Below are 20,924 nucleotides of genomic sequence, written 5' to 3' on the forward strand. Positions count from 1 at the left end.
ATTTAATCAGGGACTCATCAACGAGGACAACTTGATGGGGAGTAAACAAGTCTGCAAAACGTTGGTTGAAGTGGTTTACGAGGGGCCGAATTTTGTAGAGCCGATCGTATTCAGGGTCTCCACGAGGACGACAGAGTTCATTGTCGTTGAAGTGCATGAACCGCGAAATCTGCTCGTATCGTGCCCTGGCCATGGAAGCAGAGAACACGGGCATATGGTGAATTGGGTCAGTGGACCAATATGACCGCAACTCACTCTTTTTGGTTATGCCCATGTTGAGGGAAAGGCCCAGAAAGATCTTAAATTCGGAGACCGTAATTGGTCTCCAATCTCTGGCAAGGGAGGATTGGGGAATAGTGGCGATGTGTTGACCAGCGTATAAATTGCTTTGGTCCACAATAGATCTATAGAGATCTTCGGTGAAAAATAGTGAATAAAAATCCAGTGGCGTAAAATCAACTGTTTCCACCTGAATTCCGGGTTGGCCAGTGAATGGGGGCAATACGGGTGCTGCAGAAGTGGTGGGTACCCAATTCGGATTGGCGAATGCAGCAGGAAGGGCACTATGGGCACGACGGGCCTGTGTTCGTCTTCTTGGTGGCAGCGGGACCCTACTAGTGCTTGCCACCTCACCAGCTTGAACTGCACTTATGGGACTCGCCACGTCACCACGTGATACTGCAGTGCTGGATGTACGACCAGGGTGTACTAGGCCGCTGGTGCTTGCCAGTTCACCAGAAGGAATAGCGGCACTAGTACTGCTCTGCTCCATACGAGGGACCTGCGGTTCTTGCACTTCAAGGACAGAAGAAGAAGTTCGGGGTCTGGTACGCCTGACCCTAGCAGGGACCATCTGTCATGGAGCCGCTGTCCTCTACAGGATCGTATTCTGAGCCTGAACTTGACAGATGAGTGACTTCCTCTTCACTATCTGTCATGCTCAGAAATGTGTAGGCCTCTTCACTAGTGTACCTTCGATTTGCCATTTTGGGCTCTAAATTTAGGGGTACACTAGTGAGACTTACAGGCAAAAAAGCTCCTGACTGTCAGCGACTGATTCAAAACGCTACCAAAAAACTGTTAGCGATCGCAGGGATCAGGCCTGACTCTGCGAACGCTGCAGTTATGTGTGCTTAGTGTTTTGTGACAGTTATCGATCGATACTGCACTTGGGTGGGCTGGGCAGGGCTGGGCCGAGGAGCAAAACGCAGGTGCTAGCAGGTATCTGGGCTGATCCCGCTAACACTGCGTTTTTTTGGGGCACCCTAAACTGCTGGGGAGTATAGATCTGATCGGATCAGATATCGATCCGTTCAGATACTATAGCACTAAGAGAGGTGTATGCTGCGTGCGTGGGTGTTAGCGGTACTGGCGCTAACCTGACACTGCCTGGGGCGACGCAGACCTTATCTGACCCTAAAAACTTAACTTATATCACCGCCGGGCAATTAGGGGGTTAAACCTTTATAAGGTAATAAACGGCGGGTGCCCTAAAACTATAATAAACTATAAAAAACTACAAAAAACAAACCAACTAACCAGCGTCACCCGTAACAATTATATGGTGATCACTGGTGAAAGGGTTAACTAGGGGGCAATCAAGGGGTTAAAACCTTTAGAAGGTAGTATATGGGGGTCCCTGTCGCTATAAAACACTGACGGCGAACCTATATACTTACCTCCCTAACTAGCGTCACCTGTGTCACTAATACAGCGATCAGAAAAACGATCGCTTAGTGACACTGGCGACGGGGGGTGATCACGGGGTTAAAACTTTATTAGGGGGTGTTAAGGGGGTACCCTGGACCTAAGGGGGGGTACCCTAGACCTAAAGGGGGCTAACCTAACTGCCCTAACACTTATAACTGACACAAACTGACACCAATGCAATAATCAGAAAAAAAAAAAACCTGCTATTGGTGTCAGTATGTGTGGGGGTACAGGGGGGTGATCAGGGGGTGACTGGGTGGTGACAGGGGGGTGACAAGTGTGCCTGCGTGTTCTACTGTTAGTGTAGTGTTGGTGCACTTACTTGGATGTCTTCTCTCCTCGGCGCCGGATCAAAAAGACCGGCTCGAGGAGAGATGACATCACTTCCTCTGCTTCTGTTTACATTCACAGAAGCCGAGGAAGCCCATCATTGGCCAGGAGCGATCGCGAGGGGGGAGCCACGAATGAGTGGCCTCCCCCTCACCTTCGATCGACCCTGACCTGAATCCGACCGCCGCTGGCACCGGGGGGGGGGGTCCGATCGGACCCCCCACCCGCGGGCAGGCAAGGACGTACCTGTAAGTCCTTTTGCCTGCCCGTGCCATTCTGCCGACGCACATCGTCGTGCGGCGGTCGGCAAGTGGTTAAGCTAGCGAGGGAAAGAGGCTCCATCCATTTTAATGGGACAAAAATCTCATTTTACCCAGACTTTTCTGCTGAAGTGCAGCGAAAAAAGGCCAAATTTGCAGAGGTGGAGAAACGCCTGCAAAAACTTCAAGTAACATACGCCATGCTGTTCCCAGCTAAGCTACGCATTACTGCCAGAGGTCAGGCTACTTTTTTCGAATCGGCAACGGAAGCGACATCATGGCTAGATCATAATGAACAAGACCTACGGAGACACCGAGAGAATGAAGGGGGTGACTGATGGCTGGAGAATAATCCTGATAAGGTCGGTAAGCTGTCGGCGGATGGTTACAATACATGGTTAACGGGACACTTCTCATTAAGCCAATTTCAGCGTTTTGAATGGGCTCAAACAAACCACTGAAACCACTCAATACCACAATGGGTGAGTCGCACCCACAAGATCTTGCAGATCATCAATAGGTCCCAGTTTCAGGGACAGGTTAACAGTTGCCTGGTTGGCACAAGTTCGATTGACTGTTACGAATCTAAAGAAGCAAGGGGACGGTCTACTTTCATCCCATATCGATGGGCCAAGGATGGCCATAATAACATCAGGGACTGTCTCCCCCGTTTAATTTCTGTTGCGCAGTTGCGCCTTGCTCTAAGTTACACTCTCTGCTGCATCATATCACTAAATCTAAATCTTGGTCAGTTTATGTCCATGGGCTATCACAAGGAACTGCCTACATTCCCACAGACATGGGACACTTCACCTTCCAGGTGCGAGGCCGGCTGGCTCTTGTTCCACCCGGATAAGAATTCAACTTAGTGGATATGGCTACTACAATAATGGTGTCCTCGAATGTCCGAGGTGTACATGATCCACTAAAACGCACAATGATAAGTTCATGTTTAAAGAAGTTTCACCCTGCTATTGTGGGGTTGCAGGAGACTCACCTCACAAAGGATACAGTGGGACTCCTGCAGTACTCATGGGTGGGCAGGGCTTATCACTCCACACACTCTGCGTTCTCTCGTGGAGTGAGTGTGTTGGTTCATAAGTCCCTGGCCCACCAGGAATTAGACTCTGCTATTGATCCATTAGGTAGATATGTATTCATTCACTGCAAGCTGTTTACTTTTGTTTACATTCCCCCCCGTTTTCTAGAGAGATATTGCAGCTCCTGCTGACGTACCTGGTTGACAAGCCTGATATACCCACTATAATTATGGGTGATTTAACGGGTATCTTGACCCAAAACTTGACAGACATCCTCCGGTCCAAGCTCCACTGGGGGGAAGAGGCACTATTTTGAGCTGCCTGCTGGTGGAGGTTGGCTGGATAGATGTCTGGAGAGCGAAAAACCCAACATCCAAACAATTCTCATGTTTTTCTAAATCACATGGCTCGCTCTCACGCATTGACTTATGTGTGGGGTCCCCGCATGTTGTAAATCTAATTACCAAAGTTGAGTATTTTCCTAGAGGGGTGTCAGATCACTCCCCAATAGTAACACACCTGATAACGCGCCCTGAGGTCTCTTTGCCCAAAGCTCCTTGGAAACTTAATGCCTTTTGGCTAAAGCTTTTCACGTCCCTAGAAAGGGTAATGAAGCAAATTGAACAATACTTTTATGAGAACCGATTTCATCCGGATGGTGCAACTAAATGGGATGCTTTTAAGGCATGTCTTAGGGGCACATTCATAACAGAAATAGAAACCATTAAACATAATTCATCGGCCCTTGTGAAACAGGTTGAAGACCAGGTGCGGCGGCTTGAGTTATCCTATGTCACGGATCCTTCTGAATCTGCAAGGGAGGCGTGGATATCGGGACAGGATTCCCTGGACCGGTTGAGATCCTCCAATGCAGAGCGGAAACGATTTTTTACTAAGCAAGCTTTTTACGAGGAAGGGGAAAAGACTGGTCTGTTACTGGCCTGAATTGCCAAGTCTCAGCAGTCGTCACCGGCTATAGGAGCTATCAGGTGCTCAAATGGGAGATTAGTAAATGACACTGAATCAATTATTAATGAACTAGCGTCCTTCTATCAGGATTTATATAAGCCATGTGAGAACTATACAGATGAGGCATTACAGGAGTACATAGACAAGATTTCCCTGCCTGTCCTGTCGTGACAGGCGCGCATGGAACTGGAGGCCCCAATTACGCTGGACGAATTGAAGGAGGCGGCTGCCTCCTTTTCTACGTGCAAGGCGCCAGGGGATGATGGGCTCCCAATGGAGGTGTACACACAATACGGGGAGGCGATTTTACCGAAATTGCTGGAGGTATTCAACTCATCCTTTAAATCAGGAAAGCTACCAACATCCATGACAAGGGCCAATATTATATTACTATTTAAACCCGGTAAGGACCCTGTAGATCCCAGTTCATACAGGCCTATCTCGCTACTGCAGAGTGACGTGAAATTACTGGCCAAAATTCTGGCCCTAAGGGTTAATAGAGTTATCTCTTCCATCATACATCCTGACCAGGCAGGTTTTATGCCCAAGAAGTCAACCGCCACTAACCTGCGACGACTCTTTCTGAACATGCAGACCCAAACAGAGGAGACCGGCAGTAGGGCACTGTTGTCTCTTGACGCTAATAAAGCATTCAACGGTGTTAGCTGGCAATACCTGTGGGCTGTACTGTTCAGATTTGGGTTCGGTCCTAGGTTTATTACATGGGTACGGCTGCTGTATGCTTCACCGCAGGCAGCGGTACGAGTAACGGACAGGATGTCATAGGTCTTCGCACTGGGTAGGGGGACCATGCAGGGGTGCCCCTTGTCCCCCCTGCTATTTGCGTTGGCCATTGAACCACTTGCCGCACAGGTCAGAGAATGTCAGCAGATTAAGGGATTTAGATATGGTGAAGTGCATGAGAAGATAATGCTTTATGCGGATGATATGCTCCTCTTTTTGGAGGACGTGGACGCCTCATTGTCCCATGCAATGTCCCTGATTGCAGACTTTGGCCACTATTCAGGTCTTACGATTAACTGGTCCAAGTCTGCATTGATGTTTTTGGACGAGACTCCGGATTTGCGGGCGAGTCTCCCGTGTCCGGTCCCAGTTGTAACCTCCTTTAAGTATTTAGGCGTCTACATATCCCCCAAATTGAATGATTACTACAAACTAAACATATACCCCCTGTTGACACGTTTTAGAGACAAAATAAATATATGGAACAGGCGTAAAATATCCTTGGCGGGGAAGACGAATCTCATAAAGATGATTCTGATGCCCCAGCTGCATAATACGCCGATAGTTATCCCCCTCAAAATATTTAGAGTTGTTAATACGCTATTCAGAACACTGCTATGGCACAACAAGCCCCCTAGGATCAAGTTGGAGCAACTGCAATATCCAAAGGAGGGAGGAGGTCTTGCACTCCCCAATCCTTGGATATACTATCTGGTGGCGCAATTACAACATCTAATAGGGGCTATGGCTCCATCCCCTGCAGGCTCCTCGGCCAAACTTCTGCTGAGGGGAGCAGGGGTGGAATCCATACCAGAGGGACTAGAGGCTCAGAGATTCCAGAAACCCAATAAACAGATGCCAACTTACGCACTTCTCCAAAAAGTATGGAACAAGGTTAAACAGCTGCAGCATGTCACGGGATACACCGCCTACAGCCCAATATGGGAAAATAATTCCTATGAGGAACTGGCCAAAATTAAGCAGGGTTCTAGATGGCGCCCTCTGGGAATTACTCACCTAAAACACATATTTCAGAATGGGAAACTGCTATCTTTTCCAGACTTGCAGTCTGAATATGCATTACCATCTACTATGCTGTTTTATTACCTAAAATTACAACATGCAATACAGGCGCAGGGTAGGGCAGTGGAGTGGGTACAGTCACCCACCCCTATTTTTCACATATTACAAGAGGCAACAGACACAAAGGGTATAATATCTCAATGCTACCTCATGCTTCTGTCCTCTTTTCTAGAGGGGCATCCCATGAAGGCGGTGTCACAATGGGAAGAAGACTTGGGACCCATTACAGGGGAGCAGTGGGAGGAGGCCCTTCAAGCTGTCAATACATGCTCCCTGAACGTTTCACAAAAAGTTTCCCAATTATATATTTTGCTGAGAGTGCATTATACACCAGTAAAACTACACAAAATGGGGAGGTTACAAGATCCACTGTGTAACAGGTGCAGAAATGCGCCAGGTGATCTGATTCATCTGCTCTGGCGATGCCCCAAACTCCATAGATACTGGACAGGGGTTATGACCTTACTCAATAGGGTTTTTCAAACTAATGTTCCCCTTGACCCGTTGGGATGCCTTCTGGGAATACTGGAGGAGGCCATCCCGGAGAATATAACTAGAATGGCCTTTGCCAGAGCCTTATTTCAGGCGAGAAAAACAATACTTCTGCACTGAAAATCAGCCACACCACCGTTGGTTAAAATGTGGATCCAACAGATGGGTAGTACCCTGGTTATGGAAAAGTACATATATCAGCATAGGGGGAACCCAGGGAAATTTGATAAGCTATGGGATGCATGGCTGGATACCCCAGGTATAAGTCCGGTAGAACTGGTACAAATTAGATTACTTAGAGGTATATAGAGATGTTTGGGATTGTGAGCAGAGGAGATACTATGTGAATCTTGGAGCAATGTCATGGATGTCAAAGATATGAAACAGAGGTATAAGGGAGGGGGGAGGAGGAGAAGGACAACAGACATACTGGTTAAAAAGAAATTTATTAAAAATGTATCCGTTAATTTTCAGTTGTACATATAAATGTGAACTTGTCAACAAAGGGAAAAAGGCCTAATTGAATGTACACATAACATATAACTGACTGTACAGAATGTGATAACCTAAATGTATAGTGATATTGTATGTTTTATGAGCAATAAAAACTTTGTTGATTTAAAAAAAAAAACAATAAAACACAGTAAACGGTAAAGTAAAAAAAATTGCATACCTGAAACATAAATATAAATATTATTATTATATAAAACATAATAACAATAAAACATTGCAGAATAGAATACAGTAAAAAAGAGCAGAACAATAGAGAGAGAATAGAGAGAGAGAGAGAGAACAATAAAACGACAACTATTTTTTTTTATTTTATATTTTTTTTTTGTTTTTTTGTAACTGTAACTTTTATAACTGTAACCGGTTCCAGGTTCGGGTCTCTCAAAATTCGATGGCATCTTGGGAGACCCTGTGAAAGTGTGTCTAGTCTGTGCAGTGCTGTACCCTACGCTAATACTCAACTAGTGAATGGTAGCGTTCAAAACATTCACCAATGCAAAGACCAGGATTGTCAGGACAGGAGGGACAATAATAGCAGGTGTCACGCCTATATCAGTGCTTGCTGTAGACACAAAATCTTTTTTGGGGGGGTTCGTTGGGTAGGGGTACTCGGGAGGACATAAAGAAAATGCCTCTCATGCAGCCGACTGCATTTGGTTGGGGATGTGAATGGGGGAAGTACGGGCGCTGCAGAAGTGGTGGGTTCCCAATTAGGATTGGCGAATGCAGCAGGAAGGGCACTATGGGCAGGACGGGCCTGTTTGTCTTCTTGGTGGCAGCGGGACACTACTTGTGCTTGCCACCTCACCAGCTTGAACTGCACTTATGGGACTTGCCACGTCACCAAGTGTTACTGCAGTGCTGGTTTGACTACGACCGGGGTGTACTAGGCCGCTGGCGCACCAAAACGCTACCAAAAAAACTGTTAGTGATCGCAGGGATTAGGCCTGACTCTGCGAACACTGCAGTTATGCGTTTAGTGTTTTGTAAGTGATAGTGATCGATCGATACTGTACTTGGGTGGGCTGGGCTGGGCCGGGCGGAGGGGCAAAACGCAGGTGCTAGCAGGTATCTGGGCTGATCCCGCTAAACACTGCGTTTTTGGGAACCCTAAACTGCTGGGGACGCTAGTATAGATCTGATCGGATCAGATATTGATCCGTTCAGATACTATACCACTAAGGGAGGCGTATGCTGCGTGTGTGGGTGTTAGCGGTACTGGCGCTAATCTGACGCTGCCTGGGGCGACGCATATCACCGCCGGGGGATCAGGGGGCTAAACCTTTATTCGGTAATAAACGGCGGGTGCCCTGACACTATAAAAAATAAACGAACTAACCAGCGTCACCCGTAACAGTTATACGGTGATCACTGGTGAAAGGGTTAACTAGGGGGCAATCAAGGGTTTAAAACATTTATTAGATAGTATATGGGGGTCCCTGACGCTATAAAATGCTGACGGCGAACCTAAATATTTACCTCCCTAACTAGCGTCACCAGTGACACTAATACAGCGATCAGAAAAATGATCGCTTAGTGACACTGGCGACGGGGGGTGATCAAGGGGTTAAAACTTTATTAGGGGGGGTCAGGGGGGTACCCTAGACCTAAAGGGGGCTAACACTAACTGCCCTACCACACTAACTGTCACAAATAGACAGCATGCAGTAATCAGAAAAAATAAAAACTGCTTGGTGTCAGTGTGACGGGGGGGGGGAGGGGTGATTAGGGGGTGATCGGGGGGTAAAGGGGGGTGTTATGTGTGCCTGGCATGTTCTACTGTGATGTGTAGTGTTTTACACTCACATTGCAGTCTTCTCTCCTCGGCGCCGGAACGGAAAATGCCGAGCCGAGGAGAGATGACATCATTTTCTCTGCCTCTGCGTACTATACAGAGGCAGGGGAATGATCCGATTGGCTGGGAGCGATCGCGAGGGGGGGGCCACGAATGGATGGCCTCCCCTTCATCTCTGAACGCTCCCAGACCAAAGCCGATTGCCTCGGGCACCGGGGGGGTCCGATCGGACCCCCCGCCCGCGGGAAGGCAATCATGTACCAGGTACGTGATTTTGCCTGCCCGTGCCATTCTGCCGCAGTATATCTGCGTGAGGCGGTCGCCAAGTGGTTAAGGTCCTTTGACATCTGCCTGTATAACTCCAATACTTCACAGCTTAGATGCTTTTTGAAAGAGGCGTATAGCCGTACACACGATCCGAATATCGTACGAAAAATGTCGTTCGAGGAAGAATGGTACGATTTTCGGATCGTGTGTATACCACTTTCGACAGCCGATTCCGACCGTCCAAGCGAAAAATTTCGAAGGAGCAAGCTCCGTAATTTTTCTCGTACGTGAATGGAACGAACGATAATTGTCTAATGTGAAAATATATTACTAAATATAAACTCGTGCTGATGGAAACAACTAAGTGATAATGAAATGCAGCTACTGTAGACAAGGTGCTGACCACTGTATTTTTTTATCCACGATAATCGTCTAATGTGTACAGCAATCGTCTAAAAAAACGATTGCGCATAATCGGAAGCTGCTAATGAATCCGGAAGAATATCAAATTAACAATACGGAATAATCGCATGCATGGAAGGAAAGTACCGAAAGAACGTCCCGCGAAAGATCCTGTATGATTCCGAGTTACAGTGCATGTGTCGTAAGTTCCGCCCCTCTGTGCCCCGTGATCGCGCAACTCCGCCTGCGACATCGGGCCTACACACAGTGCCATTACAGCATGGAGAACGCAGAGGAGGCCACGGCATGGGCAAAAAAGGAAGAATCCAGGCAAAATGAAGGCAACAGCAATGAGAAATGGTGGAGCTTGTAAGGTTGTTCGAAACCTATGACTATGATGGAAAGCTAAAAAACTACAACAAATCGAATGCACGTAAGAATTGCATACTGGATGAAGTAATTAAAGTTATAAATAAGAAACATGAAATCCTGCGCTCCAAGGATCAACTACCCAAAAGATGGTCTGATTTAAAACACAGAGAACATGAGAAATTAAAAAAAAATCATCAGATCATAAAAAAAACTAAGTTTTAATTTTTTTGTAATTATTTTCAAAAAATTTATACTGTCACATTTAACTGTATTTTACAATGCATTTATTTTGTTTATTTTCAGCAAAAACAAAACAAAAAATTGCAAAGAGAACAAATCACAAGTCAAAAAATGATTTGTTGGCAAGCACCTCAGGAAATGAAAATGAGCAATCACTGCAGCGTTCCACAGGTATGTGCAAACAACCACATGGTCTTTAAAGTGAAAGGTAAATTTTTTTTTTTAAATAACAAACATGTCATACTTACCTCCACTGTGCAGATCGCTTCGCACAGAGTGGCCCTGAACCTCGTCTTCTGGGGTCCCTCGGTGGCTCTCTCGGCTCCTCCCCACATCAGATAACCCCCTGGGAGAAGCGCTCTCCCGGGGGGTTACCTTGCGGGCGCGCTCCCGAGTTCAGCATTCGGCATCCATAGGCACCGAATGCAGGACTCGGCCCCTCCATTGGATTTGATTGACAGCAGCGGGAGCCAATGGCTGCGCTGCTATCAATCTATCCAATCAACAGCCGAGAACACCCTAGCAGAGAGATGGCGCGTCCCCGTGGGACAAGTTTGAGGGTTCAGGTAAGTAAAAAGGGGAGGCTAGGGGCCGGTCACTGACAAGTGTTTTTTCACCTTAATGCATAGGATGCATTAGGGTGAAAAAACAGGAACCTTTACAACCCCTTTAATGTATTATGTATTGGTGATTGCTGCACATTGCCATATTCTTATTCTTATTATACACAGGATTTATATAGCACCTACAGTTTGCGCAGCACTTAAAAAAACATGATATGAACATTGCATGATTGCACACATAATCTGGTGGCTGTTGGCACTATGATAAAACAGGCACACTCTAGCTTGCTCACACGGATCCCCAGTACTGCCACACCCTGTTATGCTTTCTGGCCTCCGCTTGCCCATCTGTGGGTCTGGTAGCGAGACAATGGCTTGAGGGAAAGGAGAAGAGTGGACACATGTCTGCTTCCAAGGGCGTAACTACCACCATAGCGACCCATGCGGGCGCTATGGGGCCCGCAGCCAAGTGGGGCCCAGTGAGGATGAGAGCACCGCCGGCACAGTCTCCCAGCCAGGGGAAAAGAGAGGAGAGGAAGAGGCAGGCTGTGACCTGTGCCCAATGCAGCGTTGCTTGTGCCCAATACAGCCTGGTCTGCCTGTGCCCCATACAGCCTCACCTGTGCAGAGGAAGAGGCAAGCCACCCGGATCAGCAGAGAGCTGAATTGCCCGATGTAATAGCTTTCATTAGAACTTCCAGTGTTCCCGGGGCTCACGTCACATAGCTCCACCTCTTGGCCCGGCGCCTTTGATGGACAGAACGCCAATCCAATGCGGGACATGTGACGTAATCATAGGGGTCAGGCCAAGAGGTGGGGCTATGTGACGATAAGCCCCGGGAACACGGGAAATTCAAATGAAAGCTATTACAGCGGGCAATCCAGCTCTCTGCTGATCCGGGTGGCTTGCCTCTTCCTTAGCACAGGTGAGGCTGTATGGGGCACAGGCAGACCAGGCTGTATTGGGCACAGGCAATGCTGTATTGGGCACAGGTCACGCTGCATTGGGCACAGGTCACGCTGTATGGGGCACAGGTCACGCTGTATGGGGCACAGGTCACGCTGTATGGGGCACAGGTCACGCTGCATTGGGCACAGGTCACGCTGCATTGGGCACAGGTCACATTGTATGGGGCACAGGTCACAATGCATTGGGCACAGGTCACGCTGTATGGGGCACAGGTCACGCTGCATTGGGCACAGGTCACGCTGCATTGGGCACAGGTCACGCTGCATGGGGCACAGGTCAGGCTGCATGGGGCACAGGTCATGCTGTATGGGGCACAGGTCACGCTGTATGTGGCACAGGTCACATTGTATGGGGCACAGGTCACGCTGCATTGGGCACAGGTCACGCTGCATTGGGCACAGGTCACGCTGTATGGGGCACAGGTCACGCTGTATGGGGCACAGGTCACGCTGCATTGGGCACAGGTCACGCTGTATGGGGCACAGGTCACGCTGCATTGGGCACAGGTCATGATGCATTGGGCACAGGTCATGCTGCATTGGGCACAGGTCACGCTGTATGGGGCACAGGTCACGCTGTATGGGACATAGGTCATGCTGCATTGGGCACAGGTCACGCTGCATTGGGCACAGGTCACGCTGCACTGGGCACAGGTCATGCTGTATGGGGCACAGGTCACGCTGCATTGTGCACAGGTCACGCTGCATTGGGCACAGGTCAGGCTATATGTGGCACAGGTCATGCTGCATTGACACTAGGGCAGCTGGGGGGGGGGGCTGTTTGCAGGGGGGCCCCATACAACATTTTGCTATGGGGCCCTGCTATTTCTAGTTACGCCCCTGTCTGCTTCACTCAACTTCTTGATGTGACCTGGAAAACGGAAAATTTATATCAAATACTTACCGTAATATTCCTGATAGGCTCCATGGCAGCATACGTGTGGGTAGGCTTTGCCTCCATAACTACCCAATAGGACCCCTCTTCCATAAATCTTTGCTCTAGGCTGCTATCCATGTTCCGTAACTAGCCTACTCCAGACATTTGGGAGGGACTCCTGCTGCCATGGAGCCTATCAGGAAAGGAAAATTACGGTAAGTATTTGATATAAATTTTCCGTTTCCCTGACAGGCTCCATGGCAGCATACGTGTGGAAAATAACTCGCCCAAAATACACACGGGTGGGCAAAAATGTTTGAGCAAAGAAATCAAATTTATTTTACATTGTCAACTGACAATACTTGTAAACCAAAATTAATGGATGACAGAGCAGCAGGCTCAACACAGTAGTGAGAAACAAATGTGTTAATAGAAGACCAGGAAGCCGCTTTACAAATGATTTCAGGCGCGACATGCCGAGAAGCTGCCTACGAGGTCGAGATACTCCTGGTCGAATGAGCTGTCACTGCCTCTGGAGGAGCCAAGCCCTTTGCCTTGTATGCCCTCTGAATGGTCTGCACAATCCAAGAAGAAATTGATCTGACCGAAGCTCGCATTCCCTTGTTTTTACCATGGAGAAGAACGAAAAGGAATTCCGTTTGTCTGAATGGAGTCGTGACCTCCAGATATTGTTTTAGAGTGTGGCCTACGTCAACTGGATGAATATCCTGATTATCCGTTGTTCTGAAAGTAGGAAGTACAATCTCTTGGTTTTCATGAAAAACTGAGGTCACTTTAGGGTTTGACCCAAGCATGGGAATCAACACTACCCTGTCTGGAAAGAAGGCCAGGAAAGGTTCTTCTGAACCTAGATTTCTGATCTATGACACTCTTTTAGCCGATGTCACGGCTACTAGGAAGGTGGTCTTGAGCGTGAGGTCTCTCATGGAAAGAGGTTTGTCAGGATCTGATCTGAGATTGGAGAGAAAATCCAAGACAATAGGAAGGTCCCATTTGGGAAACCTAGGTCTTCTTTGAGGTTTAAGCCTGATAGCTCCTTTAAAGAATTGACGGACTAATGTGTGATTTGCCCAAGATACTCCTGTGAAGGCCGAGATGGCCGAGACTTGAACTCTTAGTGAGCTGACTGCTAAGGATAGGTCCAGCCCTGATTGGAGAAAACTCAGTATGTCCTGTACTGCTGGAGAGTTACAAGGATTCGACCTGGAAGACATATGATCAGTGAATCTAGACCATATCCGCTCGTTTACCCTATTAGTACTTCCCCTCCTGGCACTGAGAAGAGTTGGAATAGCTTCTTCAGGACAGCCTAGAGATTCAAGCCTTTCCCTCTCAAGAACCACACCCTGAGGTGTAGGCAAGATGGGCACGGGTGTAACGTTGTGCCTTGAGACAGTAGATCCGGCCTGAGAGGAAGGGGAACTGGGTCTTGATAACTCAGGAGCGATAACAGAGGAAACCACGGCCTGTTGGGCCAGAAAGGAATCACTGCAATGATCTCCACCTTCTCTGTTCTGAGCCTCCGGAGAAATTGAAGAATCACTGGTACCGGAGGGAAGGCATAAGCCTTCTGAAACTTCCATTGATCTGAGAGAGCATCTATTCCATATGCCTGAGGGTCTCTGAACCTTGAATAATATCTGGGCATTTTGTGATTGCATGGGGAAGCAAACAGATCGACCTCTGGAAGTACTCCCAGGGTCAGAAGCCACTCGAACACCCCTCTGTGGAGAGACCACTCGTTGTTGTCCATTTGAACCCGCGAGAGGAAGTCCGCCTGTACATTCTGAATCCCCGGAATGTAAACTGCCGAGATGTTGGACAAATATTTCTGAGCCCAGCTCATTATTGGCTCTACTTCCTGTAACAGAGACCAGCTGCGAGTTCCACCTTGCTTCTTTATGTAAGCCACCGCAGTTGTATTGTCCAACCTTAGCATTACTGATGACCCTTCTATTAGATGGCGAAATGACCGAAGCGCCTGAAAGGCAGCTCTCAGCTCCAGAATGTTGGAGACAATCCCTCGAGCAGGGAAAATCCATCGACCTTGAGCCACATCTGAAAGGCAGTGAACGCCCCAACCCCGATTGCTGGCATCTGATGTTAATGTGACCCATGAGATGGGAATGATTGAATGGTGATTGCGCAGATTCTTCCCTTGAAGCCACCAAAGGAGAGACGTTCTCATGGATGGAGTAAGGTGTATGCGCTGGACTTGGCTGGAAGAATCCCATTGTTGAAGGAACCCTTTTTGGAAGGGTCGTGTATGCCATTGGGCCCACTTCACCATAGGAATGGTGGCTGTCATCGTGCCAATTACTTTCAAGCATTGGAGAGCGGAGAGATGAGATGACGCAAGGGCTGCGTGTATCACTCCAATCTTCTCCTCTGGAAGGGAGATGGTGCCTTCCAATGTGTTGAAGTGAGCCCCTAGAAACACCAGAGATTGTGTTGGCTCTAGATGGCTCTTCTCTAGATTCAGAAGCCACCCGAACTCCTGCAGGGTGGAGATGACTACTTCCTTGTGCTCTAAAAGTTGATCTTTGTACTGAGCTAGGAGAAGTAGGTCGTCTAAATAGTGGTGGAGACAAACCCCCTTGATACGAAGTAGAGCCACAACAGACAACAGGACCTTGGAGAAGACCCGAAGTGACGTTGTTAGGCCGAAGGGTAGACATGTGAACTGCAGATGCTGATTGCCTACCTCAAAGCGGAGGAATTGTTGGAACTCTGATGCCACTGGCACGTGAAAGTCTGCATCTTTTAGATCGATTGAAATCATCCAATCTCCCAGATGTACTGATTGTTGGATCGTAAGTAAAGACTCCATTTTGAACTTTTCCTTTCGGATAAAGGAATTGAGATATGTTAAATCTATTACTGGCCTCCATGTACCGTTTTTCTTCTGTATCATGAACAGAGGAGAATACATGCCTTTGCCTCATTCGTTTTCTGGAACGGGGACGGCTGCGCCTTGATCCAATAAACAACTCACGTAGGTTAATAGGACCTGCTTTTTCTCTTCTGAACCTGGAAGAGATGTGGGAACAAATCTGAGTCTTGGGGTATTGTTGAAGACCCACTTGTGACCGGAGGAGACCGTCTTGATGGTCCAGTAATCTCGGATTGAGGCCGCCCAGACATGCCCGAAGTGACGAAGATGAGCCCCCACCTGGCATGCCTGAGCGGGCCCAATCTCAAAAGGACTTTGTGAAGTCCTGGTTGCCAGAGGAACCCCTTTTTGCGGGTTTCTTAAAAGAGGACTGCCTGGATTTCCAGGATCTTGAGAACTCCCGACCAGGTCTGTAGCTGCGCGCATCCCTAGCGCGATCAGAGTTTTGTCTTCTAGGAAAACTGCGTTTCTGATTTTGTAGACGTCTGTCTTGAGGGAGGAAACCAGACTTCCCACCTGTGGCCCGGGTTATGGCACTATCAAGCTTATTGCCGAACAATGAAGAACCTTCAAACGGAATTCGGCACCAAGCTTGCTTGGAAGCTGGATCCGCCAACCACAGACGGAGCCATAAGGCACAACGAGCTGAAACAGCCGCCAACATAACTCGGGACATCAGGCGGATGACATCAATAGATGCCTCCCCAAGAAAAGCTGATGCCAGCCTGATCTCCTGGATAGGAGAATCTTTCGCTGTTTCGCTGTTTCGCTTTGGAGACTGCAGCTATCACAAGTACTGGCTTACATGCCATTCCTGACGTCAGGTAGATCCTTTTTAAATCTGAATCAATTCACCTCTCCAAAGGATCTTTAAAAGATACAGTATCTTCTAAGGGAAGCGTTACATATCTTGCTAGTCTCATCAGTGCTGCATCCACTAATGGAGCTGATTCAAGGTGCTTTACTTCCTCTTCCTTAAAAGGATATAGTTTCAAGACCTTTGACTGCATGGAACTTTTCTTGTCCATCTTGCTCCATTCCTCAGAAATGACATCGCCCAGCTCAGAGAGAAAAGGAAAATACTATCGCTCCTTATTGAGCTGCTTGAAAAACTTTCTCTGTTTTGGGGGGGGGAGTAACCGGGTCTTCCCACTTCAGGGCCTCTTTTACTGCCTTCACCAAAGAAGGAACTAGAGCATACTCAAACCCCACGCCAGGATCTTCCAGATCCGATTCGCTATCTGAAACAGGAGCGGAAGGGTGACTTGGCTGGGAAGACTCCCATGTCTCATGCACAGAACCTTCTCCCACTGGAGGGCATAATGGGTCTGATGGGGAATCACGGGGCTGTTGAGCCTCTCTTTCCTGTAGAGATTCTTTCACAACCCACCTCACCATAGATTCCAAGCGCTGGTCTGCACCATCCCTCTCATCTGCAGCTTTAGAGAAGCAGTGATCACAGAGAGATTTGTCTGTTGAAACAGGCATCCTGCATCCCCAGCATGATTTTCCTGATCTCTCTCTAGAGTGAGATGAAGGGGGGTGAGAAGGATTTTTATCGCGCTGTTCAGATCTGGAAGGAGATCTATGATGGCTAGACCTGGAGGAAGGTTGCCGGTGGTGTGATTTTGATGATCCACTTCCTTTATGGGAACTACAGTGTGGATCAGACCTAGGAGGGCTGTGAGGAAAGAAACACAGAGAAGATAGAGAAAGAAATCAGCTAGTGTCCTAAAATCCTACTCTCAATCCTTGTACAGGCAGAAAAGCATAACTGCAAACATACCTGCTACAAGCGGGCTGGCCACTAGGGGGCAGTGAGGAGTCCATGGTGTCAACACAATATAAAGCTGCAGAGACAGATTCACACATTCAGCTGGCTGACAACAGACCTCCACCCCCAGACAATGGAGTTTGTCTTACCTTGAATTGCCAAGATAGTTGCCCCGGGAAGTCGCCGTATCCCCCACGATCATTCCCGGGGCTCTGTAAGCTTTCCTCAGCTTTTAAAAGTGGCGCCCTTGACGTCATCGCCAACGTCAGACGCGAGATGCTCGCGCGCATGCGCGAACCAAGCCTCGACTTCGTATCGGGTCTGCGCATGCGCAGAGCGCACGCCGGTGCCCGGAAGTAACAGAGAGAGCGGCTGCTGGAACGCATGGAGCGTCAGTGCCGATTAGGACACCAGTAAAGCAGGGGAACAAACAGGTAAACAACACATAAACACTGCTGCCATAAGCAAATGAATAAGAACTTACCCCTCCACCTACGATCACCTGGGCCGAGGAACCGCTATCCATACACACACACACCGGACTTGGCAGCAGATAATGGTCGCCTGAAACATTAGGCAAACAGACCGTGCGCACATAGATGGACCGATCCAATCTTCAGCGCTACTCTGCTATACACTCCATACCCTGCTTAACAGTCAGGGCCTATCGGACGAATCTTTGGCACTCGGCTTGAATCGATCAGGATTCAAGGATTCAAGGAGGATTATCTTCAGGTAGGAGAACCAACACCTGGTCCTACAGAGGAGGACAAAAAAGGAACATGGATAGCAGCCTAGAGCAAAGATTTATGGGAGAGGGGTCCTATTGGGTAGTTATGGAGGCGGAGCCTACCCACACGTATGCTGCCATGGAGCCTGTCAGGAAAGTGAAGTTTATGACAGCACATCTGGATCAAGCTCTTGCTGTCCTCACCTAGCTTGAAAGGGATGTATTGCAATCTGATTTTCATTGCAAAATATTCAGTGTAGCCAAGAGGAGACATGGGTGTTTCTTTTAGACACTGCATGTCTCTCTAAAGAGAACCTGAAAAATCATCACCTAAAAATCATCACATCCGTTTAGTTCCCTACAGGGGCGGATCCAGGGGGGGCAACAGGGCAATTGCCCCACCCCCCCCGAAAATACCACACTGACATGTCTCTTGCACTTGCTCTCCCTCTGCCCGAGTCTGTCTCTCACATTAGCCGATCAGCGGTGCCGAGAGATAGACTTGTCTAGTGTTATTACGCCGCACTGACCAGGAGCGGGAGGAGATGGATGGAGCCTCTTCCCTGCACTCGTTGCTAGCGCCTGGGCCGCCTGGTGTCTATCAACGAGTGACGTCAGAGTCACGTCAGACTCGAGTCTCAGAGCCGACGTGACAGGAGCTGGAGCCATATATAGGGGAACCGAGAGTTTAGACAGACTAATTAAAATGTCTAGCGTCCACTGTCAGTGGCAGAGCGCCAGCATTATTCCTTCTCCGCCCCCATCTGCAACGTGTGGCAGTTGACTTGGCAAGTGGACAATCCGCAACGTGTGGCAGGTGATGTGGCAAGTGCACAATCTGCGACGTGTGGCAAGTGGACAATCCGCAACGTGTGGCAAGTGGACAATCCGCAACTTGTGGCAGGTGACGTGGAAAGTGGACAATCCGGAACGTGTGGCAGGTGACGTGGCAAGTGGACAATCCGCAACGTGTGGCAGGTGACGTGGCAATTGGACAATCCGCAACATGTGGCAGGTGATGTGGCAAGTGACAATCCGCAACGTGTGGCAGGTGATGTGGTGAGTGGACAATCCGCAACGTGTGGCAGGTGACGTGGCAAGTGACACTCAGGGCTCCCACTGATTCTGCATTATGGTGAGTTGAACCATTTCATATTACAATGTAATAATATAAATAATGCTCTTCAATCATCCTGACACCATAACAACCATGGTGTCGTGATGATTGAAGCGCCAACACCAGCCATTTCCCCGATAAATTGCCCGCAAAAAAAATTATTTTCTGGCAGTGCCCCTCCCGAGACTGGACTCTGGATCCGCCCGTGATTCCCTATGTAATCAAATTGTAAGTAGAAATAGATTCTATTTTGTTTTGTGTTTTAATTTTATATTTAAAAAACATGAAATTATCACTCCCCCCGCCACCCCCCCTACAAACAAATTAATAAAAAAGTGGATTGAATGACTGGATAGTCCTCATAACAAAACGGCACCTCATCCCAATAGTATAAATACAATGAGCAGAGAGAGGGTTAAGGGATTATCACGGTGCCAGCCAATAATTGAAATACAATATGATAAAATAACAATAGTTTATTCACATATAATTAAAAAGAGATATATGAACATACGTATCAAGGGTGTGAGCAATACAAAGAATGCACATAAAGGTAAAAGCCAACTGAGCAATTGTATCACACAAACCCGCCTATGGCATGATGGCAGGTCATGTGAGCAGGTATATGAAGTCCTACATGTTTCGCCTAAATAGGCTTCCTCAGGGACAGTTGGTGATACCTGTACTCTTATCTTGGAATTCAATGGGTACCCAGTGGGCAGGCGTGGGAAACCCCAAGGCGGATACAAGGGCTATAGACACAGTAGAAGGCTGCAGGGGGCGAAAAAGGACTATTTGTGCAAAGTAATAGGGGAAGGGAAAGGAACAGGGCACCCAATATGCTGGCTTATTTAAGACAAGAATGGCAGATGGAAATCACTCAAGGAATCCAATCTTGCTATTAGAATAGTAAAGAGCCAATGGAACAAGGAAGGGTAAAGGCAGTTTAGTCATAGACCATTGCTCTTGTTGAATCCAGCATAAGCTTGGGTACCCTGAGAACGCCAGCGGGTTTGTGTGATACAATTGCTCAGTTGGCTTTTTACCTTTATGTGCATTCTTTGTATTGCTCACACCCTTGATATGTATGTTCATATATCTCTTTTTAATTATATGAGAATAAACTATTGTTATTTTATCATATGGTATTTCAATTATTGGCTGGCACCGTGATAATCCCTTAACCCTCTCTCTGCTCATTGAAATTAATAAAAAAGATTTGATATGTTGGATATCTATTTACTTGAGGTAAACCTTGTCTTGTCTATTTCCCCATTTAAATTTTTCTGTTAATTTTCAGGTTGGGGTGTTTTTTTTTTTTTGGGGGGGGGGGGGGGTTAGTGAGGGAATTAAAAATTAATTTTATTTATAATATTGTTTTGCACGCATATAATTTACGAATGTGTAGATTTGACTAATGATAAAACACATTCTTGTTAATGTTTTGAGGCATGCTTGCTTTTCTATAGGCTCATCATCCAAGTATTATAGTGATGAACAACCATCTATGGAAACAGTGCAAGCAGAAGAAATAATCGAAATATCCCCTCCACAAGATTTAAGCTGCAAAGGTTGGCAAACCAAACAATTCATTTAATCATGTGCATTTTTTTTTAAACATACATTGTATAATAAACTCTAATGATGTTCTTTACATGTTTACAATTTTCAGAAAAGTATTCCTTCCAGCAACTAGAAGGACAAGAGATGCAGTCTCACAATCAAGATTCAGGATTAGAGGTATGGGAGCATTCCCCCTGTGAAAG

General features: G+C 47.5%; 1 long non-coding RNA gene across 1 annotated transcript in view; it reads left to right on the top strand.

Moving 5' to 3' along the window:
- The window catches only part of LOC141114544 (uncharacterized), a 34,391-nt gene extending 13,679 nt beyond the window's left edge, over positions 1 to 20,712 (top strand). Inside the window, exons 2-3 of the long non-coding RNA XR_012236925.1 lie at positions 10,278 to 10,385; positions 20,628 to 20,712. This is a non-coding gene — a long non-coding RNA (uncharacterized lncRNA). The remainder of the gene's footprint in view (positions 1 to 10,277; positions 10,386 to 20,627) is intronic.
- Positions 20,713 to 20,924: the final 212 nt, after the last annotated feature.

The sequence above is a fragment of the Aquarana catesbeiana genome, linkage group LG12 (genome assembly GCF_042186555.1).
Source record: "Aquarana catesbeiana isolate 2022-GZ linkage group LG12, ASM4218655v1, whole genome shotgun sequence".
NCBI classification, from domain to species: domain Eukaryota; kingdom Metazoa; phylum Chordata; class Amphibia; order Anura; family Ranidae; genus Aquarana; species Aquarana catesbeiana.